The sequence below is a fragment of the Oryctolagus cuniculus genome, chromosome 13 (assembly GCF_964237555.1).
Source record: "Oryctolagus cuniculus chromosome 13, mOryCun1.1, whole genome shotgun sequence".
NCBI classification, from domain to species: Eukaryota; Metazoa; Chordata; class Mammalia; order Lagomorpha; family Leporidae; genus Oryctolagus; species Oryctolagus cuniculus.
The window spans coordinates 10,504,130-10,525,525 of record NC_091444.1 but is presented as its reverse complement, the minus strand read 5'-3'; positions in this window follow the sequence as shown (position 1 = coordinate 10,525,525).

The window sequence follows — 21,396 nt, the reverse complement described above, 5'->3', positions numbered from 1 at the left end:
ACTTAGTCTAGTCCAAGCTGCTCCCCACAGATCCCCCTTTCTTTTTATTTTTTTGGCGTTGATACGTGCCTGTCTTCGGTGTCCCGCGGCACACACTCTGCTCTGCTTGCTAGAGTTGCCACAGGTTCTTACAAGTCCTATCAATCAGGCAAACCGAATCCGGGTCCTCTCTTCGCCATGTTGTGAGGAGGTTTTTAGGCGCTGATGTGTGCCTGTGTTCGGTGACCTGCGGCTCATACTCTGGTCGAGCCGCCTGCTGGTGCTTACCGCCTTAATCAGGCAGACCGAATCCAAGCTTTCTCATTGCCATATTGTGGGGAGGCCTATTGGTGTTGATTCGTGCCTATCTTCGGTGACCTGCGGCTCATACTCTGGTCGAGCCGCCTGCTGGTGCTTACCGCCTTAATCAGGCAGACCGAATCCAAGCTCTCTCATTGCCATGTTGTGGGGTGACTTATTGGTGTTGATAACGTGCCTGTCTTCAGTGACCTGCGGCGCATAAGCTGCTAGCCGCCCGCAGGTGCTCACCGCCTCCCTAATCAGGCAGACCGAATCCAAGCTCTCTCATTGCCATGTTGTGGGGAGGCCTTTCTATTTCTCTATTTCTCTATCTCCGGGCATTCCTATTTCTCCCATTTTACTTCTATCTTCCAGCATTCTTATTTCTCTCATTTTACTTCTAAACTTCTGTTTCTCTTATCCCTGCGGCTTCCCGGCGGCGCTCACCCCGAGGCTGCTTCTCGGCTCTGTGTGGCTTCCCGGCGCCTCGCCCCGCCGGCGGGTTCCCGGCTCTGCGCGCACGCTCCGCGGTCTCCACGCACTTCGCGCCCGCACCACGGCCTCGCACCAGCCCCGCGTTTCCTATCTATTCACGCCCCGTGCTCTCTCTGCACGCGGCGGCTTCCGCGAATGTTTCCGCCACCACCGGCATTCAGTCCAAGTCCCCCGGACTAACCTGGCGAATTTCAACCTGGCAGCCCACGTCTCTGCCTCTGGTTCCAGATCTTCGCCTCTTGCTCCCCGGGGTGACTTGAAGAATTCCAAGGTGGCTTATGTCTCCGCCTCGGCCTGCACTCGCGGCTTCATCCTCCCTAACATTTTTCTCTACCCGGTATGTTTCCTTAAGTTTTCTTCCAACAATATTCCTCTCATTTCTCCTGGCTACTCCCCACAGTCCGTATCCGAGTCCAAGCCTCCTCCAGGTTTCACTTTCGCTTTCAATCTCCTAGCTTCCCCGCCATAGTCCGCATCCGAGTCTATGAAAGCTTTCACTTTCGCTTTCAATCCTAACTTCTTTCCCACAGTCCGTATCCAAGTCTATGCCTAGGCTTTCAATAGCTTCTTCCGGCACCTTTCTCGTCCGGCTTTCCCCTAGGCTCTTCGCTAGTCTCTCTCTCCGGTATTTTCCTGCTTCTTCCCGTTTCTTCCCTCCTAAGTTTCCTATCCGTCCTAGGTTTCCTATCCGTCCTAGGTTTCCTATCCGAGTCACGGCACCATTATGTCGCTCCCCCTCTTCGTGGAGGAACGACACAGGACCCTGCGCTGTTCTTTCGTCTGCTCGGCCCTCCCCGGGTTTGCTGCTGGTCCTTCCCGGGTTGGCTGCTGGTCCTTCCACCTCCGTGGAAGGGCGGTTCCCCCTGCCACATTCCCCACTTCCGCGGGGGAGCGGCACACCGCCGGCCGGCTCTCTCGGGGGCTGCACAGGTGTTCCCCTTAGATGTTCCTCGTGCATGCCGTCTCTCTCCTCCTTTATAGTCCTCCTCTGCCAATCCCAACTCGGCTGCCCACACGCCGAGTACGCCGCTCTCCCCCAATCAGGAGCAAGTCCTGCTGTTTATTGGTTGAACTGGAGGCAGCTGGGTAGAAGCTGTTTTCTCCTCTCCCAGCGCCTTATTGTGGGAGAGCAGATGCATAGAATAAGTCTTAATTCCAGTAACTTAGTCTAGTCCGAGCTGCTCCCCACACATTCCATTCACATCAAGATTCATTTTCAATTATCTTTATATACAGAAGATCAATTTAGTATATTTTAAGTAAAGATTTCATCAGTTTGCACCCACATAGAAACACAAAGTGTAAAATACTGTTTCAGTACTAGTTATAGCATTAATTCACATTGAACAGCACATTAAGGACAGAGATCCTACATGAGGAGTAAGTGCACAGTGACTCCTGTTGTTGACTTAACAATTTGACACTCTTGTTTATGGCATCAGTAATCACCCTAGGCTCTTGTCATGAGCTGCCAAGGCTATGGAAGCCCCCTGAGTTCACTGACTCTGATCATATTTAGACAAGGCCATGGTCAAAGTGGAAGTTCTTTCCTCCCTTCAGAGAAAGGTACCTCCTTCTTTGATGACCCATTCTTTCCACTGGGATCTCACTCTCGGAGATCTTTCATTTACTTTTTTTTTTTTTTCCCCCAGAGTGTCTTGGCTTTCCATGCCTGATTACTCTCATGGGCTTTTCAGCCAGATCCGCATGCCTTAAGGGCTGATTCTGAGGCCAGAGTGCTGTTTAGGACATCTGCCATTCTATGGGTCTGCTGTGTATCTCACTTCCCATGTTGGATCGTTCTCTCCCTTTTTTATTCTATCAGCTAGTATTTGCAGACACTATTCTTGTTTATGTGATCCCTTTGACTCTTAGACCTATCAGTATGATCAATTGTGAACAGAAATTGATCACTTGGACTAGTGAGATGGCATTGGTACATGCCACCTTGATGGGATTATATTGGAATCCCCTGGCACATTTCTAACGCCACCATTTGGGGCAAGTCAGAAATCTAACTTTTCAAAACTAATTACATCCCAGAATAATTTCTATGTTGCCAACATATTCTTTGAATGCATCCATTTGAAATATCTTATGAAACCTTTTATTGTAAAACTCAAATTTGACACTGAGATTTTAATTGTCTTAAACAAATATGATTTAACATCTGCTAACCACCAGAAGGATAAGACTATGAAAATACATTTTGTTGACTCTAGTTTTTATCCTATCACATCTTCTTGTCCACTACAACAAATCTAAGAACTGTGGGAAATAGTCATGGAACAAAAGGAAACAAATCCATGTATTTAAAAATAGATATCATGGCAAAATGATAGAGATTGATTCTATTCCCTAAAGTAGATTATGTATACATATATACAGTAATATTATAATTAGACCAGAAATATTTAAGAAAATAAACCTCTGGTGTTTGTCCAGATAGCTTATTTTAATCTACAATAACAAAAAATAAAATAAAATTGTAACAAAAATTAAAAGATAGTCTTAGTATCTTAAAACCACCGGTTTTACTGTGTCTCCAACTTGCATCAGCAGGAAGCTTTTGTTCGTCTAAGTGAGAAATCCACATCAATGAGACACCATCAGCTCCTCCTGCTTCTTTGTCTGCCTTGCATCTAATCAGTCCAACAAAGATCCGGGTGTGAGTAAGTAACACACTATCTTGGTAGTTAGATCAGCCTCAGCTCACTAGACAAGGCTATAAATGAAAGAATTTCCCTAAACTTCTTCCTTGCCTGTTCATACCATGGCCTGCAATGAGTATATATCTGGGTTAATTTTCTCAGGTCAAGAGAGAATGATGATATACAAACTAAGAGAGTCATCCTGCTTTCTATGGTATTCTAATAGTTTATGGGGATTCATTTAGCTGTTTGGGGGCAAGATGGAAATCAAAATTGCAGGTTAGCCTCATTGTTCTGCTAGAAATCTTATTAAGATTGTCCATGATTAAACATTCCTGGAGATAAACAAACTGTATCTGGCTCCAGACTCCAACAATTAATAAGTCAGAGTGGCCAACAGAGTAGTTTAATCATGGGAACCGTTACCAGAAGACAAAATGATATGGAAATGAAGGTACATTGAGTCTCTCATGTTTCTCATATATATTACAAAAGGCAATAATTGCCCCATGTTTTGTACTTTTTCCATACATATTTTAACAGCAATCAACCTTGGAATATATATTGTCTCACACTGGAGCAAAGGGAAGGTATTCTCACTGCCAAATATAACAGATAACAATAAATGTATTTAACATTATAAATATTAAATTGCCAGGTCTTGGTTCATCTTCTATAACACAACCCATTGGGTATAGATATCGCACCCAAGCTTCAGGGATTTGCCTATGGAAATAGGGATTCAGAAAACAAAGACAAAAATGATACTCTGGCTACTATTATCACAAGTGACAAACTATGCTTTGTCTCCAATCCAGGAATGTTGTACTTCTTGCCAGCTTCTAGGAAACTATAGCAGGTTAACTCATTAGTGTCCGTTTCCAGGTCAAATTTCCCTCAGACTCATCACAGATCCTCCCACTACATTATTCAAAAATCAGCTTAGTCTTTTCAAGGTTTGTTATTTAAAAGTTTTTCCTGTAGCTCCAGAGTACTTTTTAATCAACAGCAAGTGTAGCCAAACTACGAAAATGTGAGCACTTACTGGGTTTTTCCATAAATGCTTGGGATATTCAGAAAGGCCCATTGAACATGGCTGGCAGGAACACAGATGTCTCCCACACACGTGTGAGCTATGGCTTCCTCACAATTGTTTTATGCTTGGCCTTGTAGAATTTCTCCCCACACCAAGACTCAACAGGTCCATTTTGCTGACTTTCGAAGCTCTCCCTCTGTGTAGATCCCAAATCTCTAAGACTGTGTCCCACAAATGCCACCTGCCATGGCCTCCCTGAGCTACTGTTGGTCTCCTCAGTTGACACAGATTTCTAGACCTCTTTGTCTACTTCTCCCTGCACTGCAATATATCCTGTAATCTGTGAGCAAAAGCCACACTGGGTTCACTGTGCTTGTTCTCCCTTCTTTCTGGGATCACAGCTGTGTCCTGCTGTTGTTATACACAGCAAACAGATGTTGTGTGTTTTCTCATGTTTTCTGCACGTTTGCACCATGATGACCAGTGCCACACAGTGACATTCTCTTTAAGAAGACAGTGTTTGTAGGTTTTATGTGGCGTGCATACTTCATGAATCTTTTTTAAGCATTGATCTTTATGATTTTATTGCTATAGGTTATCCCTCCAAATAAAAATAAGATACAATTTCTAAACTGTCATCATATAATTTTGTTTTGTTTTTGCTAGATCTTTAAGCCTAAATAGCATAGTTTACATTAAATGTCCAAGAATTATTTTAAACACAATAAACCTGCCATCAAAAACTGATCATTTGCTCCAGTTCCAGGAATAATCCACATTCCATGCTCCACCAATAATTCTCTTATTTTCGTAAGCCAAAATGTAGGAGTACAAATTTAATTTAATGCTCTGTTCAGTCTAGACACACTCTATTGAATTCCACATTTAATTTTCATAGAACTAGTTCTAAAGCTTATGCTTTCATTAATTTACCAAACACCATGTCTCAGAATCCATGACATGGTGCTGTCTATACATTATTAAGGGAGTAGTAGAATGCCTGATTTCATCTGAAATGAGCAAATAGAATAAGGCACACGTTCTTTTTTTAACTGAGTAGAAGAGAATGTACCTCATTTGACTACAGATACATAACTTAAAACTCTATCCAAGGGAAGCACTCACCAGAAATTTCAATACTGGGTAGTAGGAGAATGACAGCGACTCTACAATATATTACTTCTCAAAAAGTGTGTTTAAATGAAGATACTTTGTCAGACTCTATCATTATCAAAAGTCACTAGAGATTATCTCACTGAAAATGGTGGTACTATTTTTCATAGCTGTGCCTTTCATTTTCCAAAATCTAACTTGAAAACAAAGCCATTGAGCCAGGGTAGGGACAAAAGACTACCCCAATGTCAGTTGACAACCCTAATATGTTTTTCCACACATTAAATGACTCCTCTGAGGAAAAAAGTCATCTGTGTTTCTAATTAATCATGTGAGCTTTTTTTTTTTTTTTTTACCAGTGACTGTCTTTTTAAAGAAAAATGTAACTGCTACCTGAGACTTTTAAATAACTGCATGTGACTGCCTAATCAACCTAATTACTGAGAGTGGCTGCATGAATGTACAGAACAGAACAGTATATGGAAAACATCTCTGCATTGAACAATCCTACTGAGGACGTAAAGGCCTCCTCCTATGGCTGCTGGGTTGCCTTGTAGCTCTACCCCTCACGAGCCAGGCCTTTTCCAGGTAGCTGCTCCAAGCTTCTCTCTTGGCCCCTTCTCTACTTAAAACCAACCACCTGTTCTGTCACTGCTAAGTTTAATCCATTTTGCGGCAAAGGTGAACAAAATATATTCTTATCTTACCAATGCATATCCCAGACAGACTGCATGTTAAAAAATCAGAAGGTTGTATAGGTGACTTAGAACACCAATAAGGAAAATTGAAGTCTGGATTCCCAACCTTACAGTTCCCAGAGTCCCTTCACAGATGCAATCCTCCTAGGCTTACTCCATAACAGGGGCTTGATGCCCTGACTTACTGCCCATGGAAGAGTTTCTTTCTACCGTATCTATTTCTGCCTGGAAGACTAACATTCGTCTCTTAGCTGCCACTGGATTCATGGACACAGACTCCCTCTACTCAAACTGCAGATTGAGAGATAAAATCAAAATGGCCTTTTATTCAACTGCCTTTAGAATGCAAATGACTAAGAGCAGCAGAAACATGTCTTCTAGCCAGGACACTGTCAATGTGATTGTGTTTCTAGAGAATCATAGCAAAAATCGAGGATTAGTTTATGAGCACAGAACTGATGTAAGAGAAGTGCAGCATCAGAGGCAAATGTTTCATGACATCAGACAGTCTAACACATCCATCCCTAGAGTACGGTTACACCACACACCCAAGTAAGATTCCCCCCGTGTTGGTATCAGTACATTCTCTCTGCACCACACCTCCAGGTGGCCTTTGCATGTGTCTGTATCTGTAACTATCTCTCGCTATCCTTCTCTGGATCACTACCCCATTCCCTGAGTGACAAACACATTCATCCTTTAAATAGGTCACTGCCTTCAAATTAGTTTAGTCTCACATCTAGCTTTGGCCACTAAAGCTGATTTTGACTAACACTGTTCTGATCCATTACGCACTGATTATGTCATTTACCTTACAGAGCGCAGCCTTAGTTCCACGTCCTTAGGAGAGATTTCTTTGTTAGTAAAGACAAAAGCTTATAGTCAGTCAAAGAGTCAAGGAAACAACAAGCTATTCACGGCTTCTTATCTTCCTGTCACTGCCACAGATATTTGATTTCTGCAAAAGTGGTACTGTTAAATGATAGAAAAGGAATCTAATTTCTTGGGCTCGTGCTTATATTTCTTGCTTGATTTGGGTGCTAGGCAATTAGGCATTATACCCAGGAACAATACCACAAGGTCTTTAAGCATCATTTAAACCCAAAATGGTCTAGGGTAGAAGAAAAGAGACTTGACAATTAGGAAAGTATTTAATCTCTGGACATCTTTTTACATGTAAAAGGCTTCCTTTAGGGAATTTTAAATCTGCTTTTGCTACCAATTTTCATTCAATTATTTATTTGAAACACAATTTCTTGTGTTTCAGATAAAAATTTTAATGTAGTAAATCAAACTCCCCATAAAATTTCCAAAGACACGAATCAAGATTTCGCTTTGACCATTTACTATGTGTCTTGCACATTGTCTATAACCCCAGAGACTGAAATTTTTCTTAATTTGTAAAATGAGAAACTTTGACCAGATGGCATCTAAATTTATTCCAGCAATTGACACTGTGCAAAATGGGCCTTAGAACGAAAGCTGTAGAAAACCTAAAAGCATGAAGAAATAAATATTAGTAATTTGTGAAGTGAAAATGTATCACACTACCCTCCCACATTTATTCATCGATCAATTCATTCATTATTTAAATGCAGGGCAAATGTATCAAGAATCTACCAGAGCAAGCCAGGCTCCCTTATGAAATACCTTCCTCTGCTGGCCAGGGTTTGCTGCGTGCAGGTTCTTCCCCATCTTGGTGCCCACGGAGGCTGACTCTCCCCTACTACACTCTAGGTTTGCAGTGCCTCCTTTTTCATTCTCATTCCCTTAGCTCATCAGTCCCTCCGTTAAATTAAAGATAATCCTAAATCCTTCAGTGCCATATACAGAATACAATCAAACTAAAGGTAACATTGAATTTTGCAAAAAGTTTTCTATGCTAATGGTGTGTATGGATATGCATTCAACTGATTTTCAACTAATTTTCAACAATGCAGGGATAATTTTTAGATAGTGCTTGAGCAATCATGTATGTATGTGTGTGTATGGAAAAATGAAATGCACATTAGCCATTAAAACACATGATATCCAAAAATTATCTCAAATAGTTCACAGATCTGACTGTAAAAACTAAAACTATAAAACATACAGATGGAGGGGCTGGCGCTGTGGTACAGCGGGTAACACCCTGGCCTGAAGCACCGGCATCCCATATGGAGACCAGTTCATGACCTGGCTGTTCCACTTCCCATCCAGCTCTCTGCTATGCCCTGGGAAAGCAGAAGAAGATGGGCCAAGTCCTTGGGCCCCTGCACCCACATGCAAGGCCTGGAAGAAGCTCCTGGCTCCTGGCTTAGAATTGGCACAGCTCCTGCCATTGCAGCCATCTGGGGAGTGAACCAGTGGATGGAAGACCTCTCTCTCTCTCTCTCTCTCTCCCTTCCTCCCTCCCTCCCTCCGTCCCTCCCTCCTCCCCCCTTCCTCTCTCTGTGTAACTCCAATGTTCAAATAAATAAATACAACTTTTAAAAAAAACACAGATGAAAACATAAGAGGAAGTGTTTGTAGTCTTTGAGGTCTCAATTAAGGCACAGAAAACAAAGTATAAATGAAAAATGTTAATAAAATGAATTTTAACAAAATCTAAAACTTCCGCTTTTCTTTAAACTGTTAAGAAACTAAAAAGGTAAGCTATTTACAGGAAGAAATACTCAACAGACATCAGTCAAAGCATTTACATCCATAAAATAGAAAGAGCTTATAAAAATCAACAATAACTATAAAAATCAACAATAACTCCAATTCTTCTCAAACTATTCAGAACAATCTAAAAAGAGGGAATCCTCCCAAATTCTTTCTATGAAGCCAGCATCACCTTAAATCCTAAGCCGGAAAAAGATGCAGCATTGAAAGAGAATTACAGACCTAATAAACATAGATGCAAAAATCCTCAATAAAATTCTGGCCAATAGAATGCAACAACACATCAGAAAGATCATCTACCCAGACCAAGTGGGATTTATCCCTGGCATGCAGGGATGGTTCAATGTGCGGAAAACAATCAACGTGATATACCACATTAACAGACTGCAGAAGAAAAACCACACGATTATCTCAATAGACGCCGAGAAAGCATTTGATAAAATACAACACCCTTTCATTATGAAAACTCTAAGCAAACTGTGTATGGAAGGAACATTCCTCAATACAATCAAAGCAATTTATGAAAAACCCACAGCCAACATCATATTGAATGGGGAAAAGTTGGAAGCATTTCCACTGAGATCTGGTACCAGACAGGGATGCCCACTCTCACCACTGCTATTCAATATAGTTCTGGAAGTTCTAGCGAGAGCTATTAGGCAAGAAAAAGAAATTAAAGGGATACAAATTGGGAAGGAAGAACTCAAACTATCCCTCTTTGCAGATGATATGATTCTTTACTTAGGGGATCCAAAGAACTCTAAGAGACTATTGGAACTCATAGAAGAGTTTGGCAAAGTAGCAGGATATAAAATCAATGCACAAAAATCAACAGCCTTTGTATACACAGGCAACGCCATGGCTGAGAACGAACTGCTAAGATCAATCCCATTCACAATAGCTACAAAAACAATCAAATACCTTGGAATAAACTTAACCAAGGACATTAAGGATCTCCACGATGAAAATTACAAAACCTTAAAGAAAGAAATAGAAGAGGATACCAAAAAATGGAAAAATTTTCCATGCTCATGGATTGGAAGAATCAATATCATCAAAATGTCCATTCTCCCAAAACCAATTTAAGATTCAATGCAATACCAATCAAGATACCGAAGACCTTCTTCTCAGATCTGGAAAAAATGATGTTGAAATTCATATGAAAACACAGGAGACCTCAAATAGCTAAAGCAATCTTGTACAACAAAAACAAAGCTGGAGGCATCACAATACCAGATTTCAGGACATACTACAGGGCAGCCATTATCAAAACAGCATGGTACTGGTACAGAAACAGATGGATAGACCAACGGAACAGAATAGAAACACCAGAAATCAATCCAAACATCTACAGCCAACTTATATTTGATCAAGGATCCAAAACCAATCCCTGGAGTAAGGACAGTCTATTCAATAAATGGTGCTGGGAAAACTGGATTTCCACATGCAGAACCATGAAGCAAGAACCCTACCTTTCACCTTACACAAAAATTCACTCAACATGGATTAAAGACTTAAATAGATGACCAGACACAATCAAATTATTAGAGAACATTGGAAAAACCCTGCAAGATATAAGTACCAGCAAAGACTGTGGGGAGCAACTCGGACTAGACTGTTACTGGAATTAAGACTTATTCTATGCATCTGCTCTCCCACAATATGGCGCTGGAAGAGGAGGAAACAGCTTCTACTCAGCTGCCTCCAGTTCAACCAATAAACAGCAGGACCTGCTCCTGATTGGAGGAGAGCAGCGTACTCGGCGTGTGGGTAGCAGAGTTGGGATTGGTGAAAGAGGACTATAAAGGAGGAGAGAGACAACATGCACCAGGAACGCCTGAGGAACATCTGAGCAGCCCCCGAGAGAGCCGGCCTGCGGTGTGCTGCTCCCCCGTGGAAGTGGGGAAAGTGGCTAGGGGGAACCACCCTTCCACGGAGGTGGAAGGGACGGTAGCCAACCCGGGAAGAACCAGCAGCAAACCCAGGGAGGGCCGAGCAGACGAAAGAACAGCGCAGGGTCCTGTGTCGTTCCTCCACGAAGAGGGGGAGCGACATAATGGTGCCGTGACTCGGATAGGAAGCCTAGGCAGGGTTTAGTGTCGTTCCTCCATGAAGAGGGGGAGTGACAAAAGACTTCTTGGAAAATATCCTAGAAGCACAGGCAGTCAAAGCCAAAATTAACATTTGGGATTGCATCAAATTAAGAAGTTTCTGTACTTCAAAAGAAACAGTCAGGAAAGTGAAGAGGCAACAGACAGAATGGGAAAAAATATTCACAAACTATGCAGCAGATAAAGGGTTGAAACCAGAATCTACAAAGAAATCAAGAAACTCCACAACATGAAAACAAACAATCCACTTAAGAGATGGGCCAAGGACCTCAATAGACATTTTTCAAAAGAGGAAATCCAAATGGCCAACAGACACATGAAAAAATGTTCAAGATCACTAGCAATCAGGGAAATGCAAATCAAAACCACAATGAGGTTTCATCTCACCCCGGTTAGAATGGCTCACATTCAGAAATCTACCAACAACAGATGCTGGCGAGGATGTGGGGAAAAAGGGACACTAACCCACTGTTGGTGGGAATGCAAACTGGTCAAGCCACTATGGAAATCAGTCTGGAGATTCCTCAGAAACCTGAAGATAACCCTACCGTTCGACCCAGCCATCCCACTCCTTGGAATTTACCCAAAGGAGTTTAAATTGATAAACAAAAAAGCGGTCTGCACCCTAATGTTTATTGCAGCACAATTCACAATAGCCTAGACCTGGAACCAACCTAAATGCCCATCAATGGTAGATTGGATAAAGAAATTATGGGATATGTACTCTTTAGAATACTATACCGCAGTAAGAAACAACGAAATCCAGTCATTTGCAACAAAATGGAGGAATCTGGAACACATCATGCTGAGTGAAATAAGCCAGTCCCAAAGGGACAAATACCATATGTTCTCCCTGATTGGTGACAACTGACTGAACTCCAAAAAGGAAACCTGTTGAAGTGAAATGGACACTATGAGAAATGGTGACTTGATCAGCATAGCCCTGACTGTTTTTTTTTATTTTTTTTTATCTTTTATTTAATGAATATAAATTTCCAAAGTACGACTCATGTGTTATAATGGCTTCCCCCCCATACCGTCCCTCCCACCCACAACCCTCCCCTTTCCCACTCCCTCTCCCCTTCCATTCACATCAAGATTCATTTTCGATTATCTTAATATACAGAAGATCAGCTTAGTATACCTTAAGTAAGTATTTCAACAGTTTGCTCCCACACAGAAACATAAAGTGAAAAATAATAGATGATTTTTTTAAATGATGATGAAATCAGATCATTTGTCTATTGATCTATTGTCATGTTTAATCCCAGTGAGAGTCAAGTTGGGAATTGATAATTTCTTTTCTTTTCTTTTCTTTTCTTTTCTTTTCTTTTTTTTTTTTTTTTTTTACAGAAGATCAGTTTAGTGTACATTAAGTAAAGATTTCAATCGTTTGCACCCCCATAGAAACACAAAGTGAAATATACTGTTTGAGTACTTGTTATAGCATTAAGCCTCAGTGTACAGCACGTTAAGGACAGAGATCCTACATGAGGAGTAAGTGCACAGTGACTCCTGTTGTTGACTTTACAAATTGACACTCCTGTTTATGGCATCAGTAATATCCCTATGCACCAGTTATGAGTTTCCAAGGCTATGGAAGCCCCTTGAGTTCTCCGACTCTTATCTTGTTTAGACACGGTCTTAGTCAAAGTGGAGGTTCTCTCCTCCCTTCAGAGAAAGGCACCTCCCTCTTTGAAGACCTGTTCTTTCCACTGGGATCTCACTCACAGAGATCTTTTTGCCAGAGTGTCTTGGCTTTCCATGCCTGAAATACTCTCATGGGCTTTTCAGCCAGATCCGAGTGCCTTTAGGGCTGATTCTGAGGCCAGAGTGCTGTTTAGGACATCCGCCATTCTATGAGTCTGCTGAGTATCTCACTTCCCATGTTGGATCACTCTCCCCTTTATTTATCTATCGGTTGGTGTTAGCAGTTACTAGACTTGTTTATGTGCTCCCTTTGACTCTTAGTCCTTTCATTATGATCAATTGTGAACTGAAATTGATCACTTGGACTAGTGAGATGGCATTGGCACATGCCACCTTGATGGGATTGAATTGGAATCCCCTGGTATGTTTCCAACTCTACCAATTGGGGCAAGTCAGCCCGAGCATGCCCCAAATTATACATCTCTTCCCTCTCTTATTCCCACTCTTATGTTTAACAGGGATCACATTTCAGTTAATTTTCAACACTTAAGAATAACTGTGTGATAATTACAGAATTAAACCAGTCATATTAAGTAGAACAGACAAAAAAAAATACTATGAGGGATAATGTATTAACTTGTCCATTAGCAGTCAGGGCTATGCTGATCAAGTCACCATTTCTCATAGTGTCCATTTCACTTCAACAGGTTTCCTTTTTGGTGTTCAGTCAGTTGTCACCAATCAGGGAGAACATATGGTATTTGTCCCTTTGGGACTGGCTTACTTCACTCAGCATGATGTGTTCCAGATTCCTCCATTTTGTTGCAAATGACTGGATTTCGTTGTTTCTTACTGCGGTATAGTACTCTAAAGAATACATATCCCATAATTTCTTTATCCAATCTACCATTGATGGGCATTTAGGTTGGTTCCAGGTCTTGGCTATTGTGAATTGTGCTGCAATAAACATTAGGGTGCAGACCGCTTTTTTGTTTATCAATTTAAACTCCTTTGGGTAAATTCCAAGGAGTGGGATGGCTGGGTCGAACGGTAGGGTTATCTTCAGGTTTCTGAGGAATCTCCAGACTGATTTCCATAGTGGCTTGACCAGTTTGCATTCCCACCAACAGTGGGTTAGTGTCCCTTTTTCCCCACATCCTCGCCAGCATCTGTTGTTGGTAGATTTCTGTATGTGAGCCATTCTAACCGGGGTGAGATGAAACCTCATTGTGGTTTTGATTTGCATTTCCCTGATTGCTAGTGACCTTGAACATTTTTTCATGTGCCTGTTGGCCATTTGGATTTCCTCTTTTGAAAAATGTCTATTGAAGTCCTTGGCCCATCTCTTAAGTGGGTTGTTGGTTTTGTTTTTGTGGAGTTTCTTGATCTCTTTGTAGATTCTGGTTATTAACCCTTTATCTGCTGCATAGTTTGCAAATATCTTTTTCCCATTCTATCAGTTGCCTCTTCACTCTCCTGACTGTTTCTTTTGCAGTACAGAAACTTCTCAATTTGATGCAATCCCAATAGTTGATTTTGGCTTTGACTGTCTGTGCCTCCCAGGTCTTTTCCAGAAATTCTTTGCCTGTGCCAATATCTTGAAGGGTTTCTCCAATGTTCTCTAATAACTTAATGGTGTCAGGACGTAGATTTAGGACTTTAATCCACGTTGAGTGGATTTTTGTGTAAGGTGTAAGGTAGGGGTCTTGCTTCATGCTTCTGCACGTGGAAATCCAGTTTTCCCAGCACCATTTATTGAATAGACTGTCCTTGCTCCAGGAATTAGTTTTAGATCCTTGATCAAATATAAGTTGGCTGTAGATGTTTGGATTGATTTCTGGTGTTTCAATTCTGTTCCGTTGGTCTATCCATCTGTTTCTGTACCAGTACCATGCTGTTTTGATTACAACTGCCCTGTAGTATGTCCTGAAGTCTGGTATTGTGATGCCTCCGGCTTTGTTTTTGTTGTACAAGATTGCTTTAGCTATTCGAGGTCTCTTGTGCGTCCCTATGAATTTCAGCATCATTTTTTCTAGATCTGCGAAGAATGTATTTGGTATCTTGATTGGGATTGCATTGAATCTATAAATTGCTTTTGGGAGAATGGACATTTTGATGATGTTGATTCTTCCAATCCATGAGCATGGAAGATTTTTCCATTTTTTGGTATCCTCTTCTATTTCTTTCTTTAAGGTTTTGTAATTTTCATCGTGGAGATCCTTAATGTCCTTGGTTAAGTTTATTCCAAGGTATTTGATTGTTTTTGTAGCTATTGTGAATGGGATTGATCTTAGCAGTTCTTTCTCAGTCATGGCATTGCTTGTGTATACAAAGGCTGTTGATTTTTGTGCATTGATTTTATATCCTGCCACTTTGCCAAACTCCTCTATGAGTTCCAATAGTCTCTTAGTAGAGTTCTTTGGATCCTCTAAGTACAGAATCATATCGTCTGCAAAGAGGGATAGTTTGACTTCTTCCTTCTTGATTTGTATTCCTTTGATTTCTTTTTCTTGTCTGATGGCTCTGGCTAAAACTTCCAGAACTATGTTAAATAGCAGTGGTGAGAGTGGGCATCCCTGCCTGGTGCCAGATTTCAGTGGAAATGCTTCCAACTTTTCCCCATTCAATAGGATGCTGGCTGTGGGTTTTTTATAAATTGCTTTGATTATATTGAGGAATGTTCCTTCTATACCCAATTTGCTTAGAGTTTTCATCATGAAAGGGTGTTGAATTTTATCAAATGCTTTCTCTGCATCAATTGAGATAATCATATGGTTTTTCTTCTGCAGTCTGTTAATGTGGTGAATCACATTGATTGATTTGCGAATGTTGAACCATCCCTGCATAGCAGGGATGAATCCCACTTGGTCTGGGTGGATGATTTTCCTGATGTGTTGTTGTATTCTATTGGCCAGAATTTTATTGAGGATTTTTGCATCTATGTTCATCAGGGATATTGGTCTGTAATTTTCTTTCAGTGCTGCATCTTTCTCTGGCTTAGGGATTAAGGTGATGCTGGCTTCATAGAAAGAATTTGGGAGGATTCCCTCTTCTTCGATTGTTCTGAATAGTTTGAGAAGAAATGGGATTAGTTCTTCTTTAAATGTCTGGTAGAATTCAGCAGTGAATCCATCTGGTCCTGGGCTTTTCTTTGTTGGGAGGGCCTTTATTACTGTTTCAATTTCTGTTTCAGTTATGGGTCTATTTAGGTTTTCGATGTCTTCATGGTTCAATTTTGGTAGATTGCATGTGTCCAGGAATCTATCCATTTCTGATAGGTTTTCCTGTTTGCTGGCATACAGGTCCTTGTAGTAATTTCTGATGATTCTTTTTATTTCTGTGGTGTCTGTTGTTACGTTTCCTTTTTCATCTCTGATTTTATTGATTTGGGTCTTTTCTCTTCTTTTTTTAGTTAGTTGGGCCAATGGGGTGTCAATTTTGTTTATTTTTTCAAAAAACCAGCTTCTCGCTTGGCTGATTTTTTGTAATGTTTTTTTGGATTCAATCCTGTTAATTTCTTCTCTGGTTTTAATTATTTCTCTTCTCCTACTAGATTTGGGTTTGGTTTGCTGCAGTTTTTCTAGGTCCTTGAGGTGCACTGAAAGCTCATTTATTTGGTACCTTTCCAATTTCTTGATATAGGCACCTATTGCTATAAATTTGCCTCTCAATACTGCTTTTGCTGTATCCCATAAGTTTTGATATGTTGTGTTGTTGTCTTCATTTACTTCCAGAAAGTTTTTGATTTCTCTTTTGATTTCTTGAATGACCCAGTGTTCATTCAGGAGCATGTTGTTCAGTCTCCATGTGTTTGCATACTTTCTGGGGTTTCCTGAGTTGCTAATTTCCAGCTTCATCCCGCTGTGGTCTGAGAAGCTGCATGGTATGGTTCTAATTCTTTTGAATTTGCTGAGACTTGCTTTATGGCCTAGTATGTGATCAATCCTAGAGAAGGTTCCATGCACTGCTGAGAAGAATGTGAAGTCTGTAGATGTAGGGTTGAAAGTTCTGTAGATATCTGTTAGATCCATTTGGGCAATAGTGTCAATTAAATCTGCTGTTTCCTTGTTGATCTTCTGTCCGGATGATCTGTCTATTTCTGAGAGTGGAGTATTGAAGTCCCCCAGTACTATTGTATTGGAATCTAAATCTCCCTTTAAGTCCCTTAACATATCCTTTAAATAGACCGGTGCCCTGTAATTAGGTGCATATACATTTATAATAGTTACATCTTCCTGCTGAATTGAACCCTTAATCATTATATAGTGTCCCTCTTTGTCTCTCTTAACAGTTTTTGTATTAAAGTTTATTTTGTCTGATATTAATATGGCTACACCTGCTTTTTTTTGGTTTCTGTTGGCGTGGAATATCTTTTTCCAACCTTTCACTTTCAGTCTGCATGCCTCTTTGTTAGAGAGATGTGTTTCCTGTAGGCAACAAATAGTTGGGTTGTGTTCTGTGAGCCAATCAGCCAAACGGTGTCTTTTAACTGAAGAATTCAGACCATTAATGTTCAATGTGACTATTGATACGTAGTGACTTTGCCCTGCCATTTTCCCGGAAATATTTTCTAGTATATGCTTTGAGCTTCCCATGCTCTTTTACTGGTAGGTGTTCTTCCTTTCCCTTCTTTCCTATTGATGGCCGTGTTTCTGTGTTTCTGAGTGTAGCACATCTTTAAGTATCTTTTGCAGGGCCGGATGAGTGGCCACAAAGTCTTTCAATTTCTGTTTGCTATGAAAGGTCTTTATTTCACCTTCATTCACAAATGAGAGCTTTGCAGGATATAATATTCTGGGCTGGCAATTTTTCTCTCTTAGCACCTGGGCTATGTCTCGCCATTCCCTCCTAGCTTGTAGGGTTTCTGATGAGAAGTCAGCTGTGAGTCTGATTGGAGATCCTCTGAGAGTAATCTGACGTTTCTCTCTTGCACATTTTAGGATCTTTTCTTTATGTTTCACTGTGGTAAGTTTAATTACCACGTGTCGTGGTGAGGATCTCTTTTGGTCATGTTTATTGGGGGTTCTATGAGCTTCCTGTACTAGGATATCTCTGTCCTTCTCCAAACCTGGAAAGTTCTCTGCTAGTATCTCACTAAAAAGGCCTTCCAATCCTTTCTCTCTCTCCATGCCTTCAGGAACTCCTAGAACTCGAATGTTGGTTTTTTTAATAGTATCCTGTAGATTCCCAACAATATTTTTTAGGTTTCTAATTTCCTCTTCTTTTCTTTGGTTTGACTGTATGTTTTCCTGTGCTCTATCTTCTAAGTCCGATATTCTCTCTTCTGCTTCACCCATTCTGTTTTTAAGGCTTTCTAATGTGTTTGTCATTTGATCTATTGAGCTCTTCATTTCATTTTGTTTTCTCTTCACTATAACACTTTCCTGTTCTACTAGTTTCTGAGTTTCATTTTGACTCTTCCTTAAAATTTCGTTTTCATGAGAGAGATTTTCAATCTTGTCCGTTAAGGATTTCTGTAGTTCAAGGATTTGCTTTTGAAAACTTCTAAATGTTCTTATCATAAATTTTTTGAAATCCGTATCTTGCATTTCTTCTATCTCATCATCTTCATACTCTTGGCTTGGGGTGTTTTGCTTATTTGGAGGCATCATAGTGTCATCGTTGATCTTGCTCCCTCTATTTCTGTGTTTGTTACTCAGCATAGTTAATTCTTCTTGCGTCACTGTGCGTTTTTTTTTTCTTTTTTTTTTTTTTATACTGTGTCCGTGTTAAGTGGACTGCCTGCTGTTGGAGGAGCCTTGGAGGCTTGAGATGGGTGCGGCCAGAGAGCTCTGCCTGGTTCTTCCTGGTTAAGGGTGTGCAAAGGTGACACCCTCAGGTTATGCGTGGTAAATCTCTCTCTTTTTATTTATTTATTTATTTATTTTATTTATTCAGGGGGTAAGTAACACCGCAGGGCATGGCTGTGCAGTATTGATGGTATTTAGCTTCCAGTCTTTGGCTCCTCTGGACTCCCACTGGGTTGCCTAGGCTACTGAATTGTAGTGACTCAGTTCCTTAGCTCTCCCCCATTGATATGTAAATCCAGAGAGGAGGCCTGCTCTTTGTCTCTTGGGACTTCTTCAAGCCTTGCAGCCTTGTAACCTTTGCAAGGTTAGGGGGAAGAGAAACCCCGAAGCTTTTTTTTTCCCTTCTTTCCGGTAGTGAGTTTGCTGCACTTTCCGGCCCCCCTCTAGATTCTGACCCCCGTTTCCCCACCAATGTCTCGGGTTATTGAGCTCACCTCCCCTTCCAGCGCCGATGTGTGGACTCGGAGCCCTGAGCGTCCCAAGTCTCCCCGCTGTTGTCTGTGTGGCATGCACTCCCCTTGGAGCACTGGCGAGCAGACCCTGGGGCTTCTGCGGCTAGGTCCCGCGACTTGGCTTCTGCGCGGTGGGCGACCTTGTTCTCCCAGTAGGTCCTCCGATTCACGATTCCTGTGCAATTTTTCCTGGTTCTTTTTTCTGCGGCTACCGTAACTCCCCTTTTATTAAACTAAACTTTCCCGGACTATTGGTGCGCGCCCTCACTATTCCGCCATCTTGGCTCCGCCCCAGCCCTGACTGTTAATGAACAACTTAATACATTATCCCTCTTAGTAAAAAAAAAAAAAAAAAGGAAGACCTAAATGGAAGATCTCTGCTAGTGAGATCCCAGTGGAAAGAATGGGGCCATCGGCCGGCGCCGCAGCTCACTAGGCTAATCCTCCACCTAGCGGCGCCAGCACACCGGGTTCTAGTCCCGGTTGGGGCGCCGGATTCTGTCCCGGTTGCCCCTCTTCCAGGCCAGCTCTCTTCTGTGGCCAGGGAGTGCAGTGGAGGATGGCCCAGGTGCTTGAGCCCTGCACCCCATGGGAGACCAGGAGAAGCACCTGGCTCCTGCCTTCAGATCCTGGCTCCTGCCATTGGATCAGCGCAGTGCGCTGGCCGCAGCGCGCCGGCCGCGGCGACCATTGGAGGGTGAACCAACGGCAAAGGAAGACCTTTCTCTCTGTCTCTCTCTCACTGTCCACTCTGCCTGTCAAAAAATTTTAAAAAAATTTAAAAAAAAAAAAAAAAGAATGGGGCCATCAAAAAGGAGGTATCTTTCTCTGAAGGGAGGAGAGAACTTCCACTTTGACTATGACCCTGTCAGAATAAGATTGAAGTCAGCGAACTCAAAAGGCTTCCATAGCCTTGGCAACTCATGACTAGAGCCTAGGGAGATTACTGACACCATAAACAAGAGTGTCAATTTGTTAAGTCAACAACAGGAGTTACTGTGTACTTATTCCTCATGTGGGATCTGTCCTTAGTGTGTTGTCCAATGTGAAGTAATACTATAACTAGTACTGAAACAGTATTTTACACTTTGTGTTTCTGTGTGGGTGCAAACTGATGAAATATTTACTTAATATATACTGAATTGATCTTCAGTATATAAAAATAATCGAAAATGAATCTTGATGTGAATGGAATGGGAGAGGGAGTGGGAGATGGGAGGGGTGTGAGTGGGAGGGAAATTATGGGGGGGAGCCATTGTAATCCATTAACTGTACTTTGAAAATTTATATTTAATAAATAAAAAATTTAAAAAAAATCAACAATAAGTGTTTTGTTTGGTTATCTCTGAAACCTGTAGAAAACAAAATATGCAGAAATAAAAACTAGTGGCTTATAAAAAGAACATTTGTACCCTACCTTTGCTCATTTATTTATCAATTTATTATTTAACTAAAATATTTACTTGTTAGGAACCTAGAAAGCTAACCAAGCCCTTTCTTATGGGATATCCTTTCCCCCTAGACACGGATATGCCAATGGACAGTTGTGCAAAAAACACAAAATGGGTAAAAGAACATTAAAGGCTACTCAACAACCAGAGTGCTAGTTCAAGTTTAAGCTACTCCACTTCCAGTCCAGCTTCTTGCTTGTACACCTGGGAAATCAGCAGAAGATGGCCCAAGTTCTTGGTCCCCCGCCACCCATGTGGGAGAGCCAGATACAGTTCCCAGCTCCTGGCTCCTGGCTCCTGGCTCCTGGCTCCTAGACTGGTCCAGCCCAGACCCAGTCATTGCAGACACTGAGGAGTAAACAAGCAGATGGTCCATCTCTTGGTCTCTCTTTCTCCCAATTCCTTACCTCCTACTTCCTCTCCCTTAGTCACTGTGCCCTTTAAATAAGTTTTTAAAAAATATCCAATATTATTAGTCATAAGAGAATTGCAAACTACAACCACAGTGAGCTATGACTACATATCCACTAGAAAGACTGCAATTTAAACTACTGGAAAACATCCGCTGTCGGTGAAGACAGAGAATGGCGAGGACATTGTTGGAGGCAACGTCAAAACAGAAAAGCACCGTAGAATACAGCTTAGCAGTGTCCATTACAGAGTTAAACATTCCAGCTCCTCCTCACCCAAGGCAAATAAAAAACCTTTCTTCAAATAAAAACTTTCACACAAATGTTCATAGCAACTTTTTCCATGGTAGACAAAAAGTGGAAACTACTCCAATGCCCATCAATAGTATGAGTAACAACTTGTATATATTCACACTCAATAGCACAATTTAACAAACAGGAATGAGTCTCAGAGGTAGGCTGTGAAAAAAGTCGGATGCAAAGAATAAGGGCTTTATCATGACGGTTATGAGGACAGTAGGAAAAATAATGTAAATTCTGAGTTCAAGGATTGGAAATGGACATGAACAGGAAAGGGTCACAAGCAGAATTTTT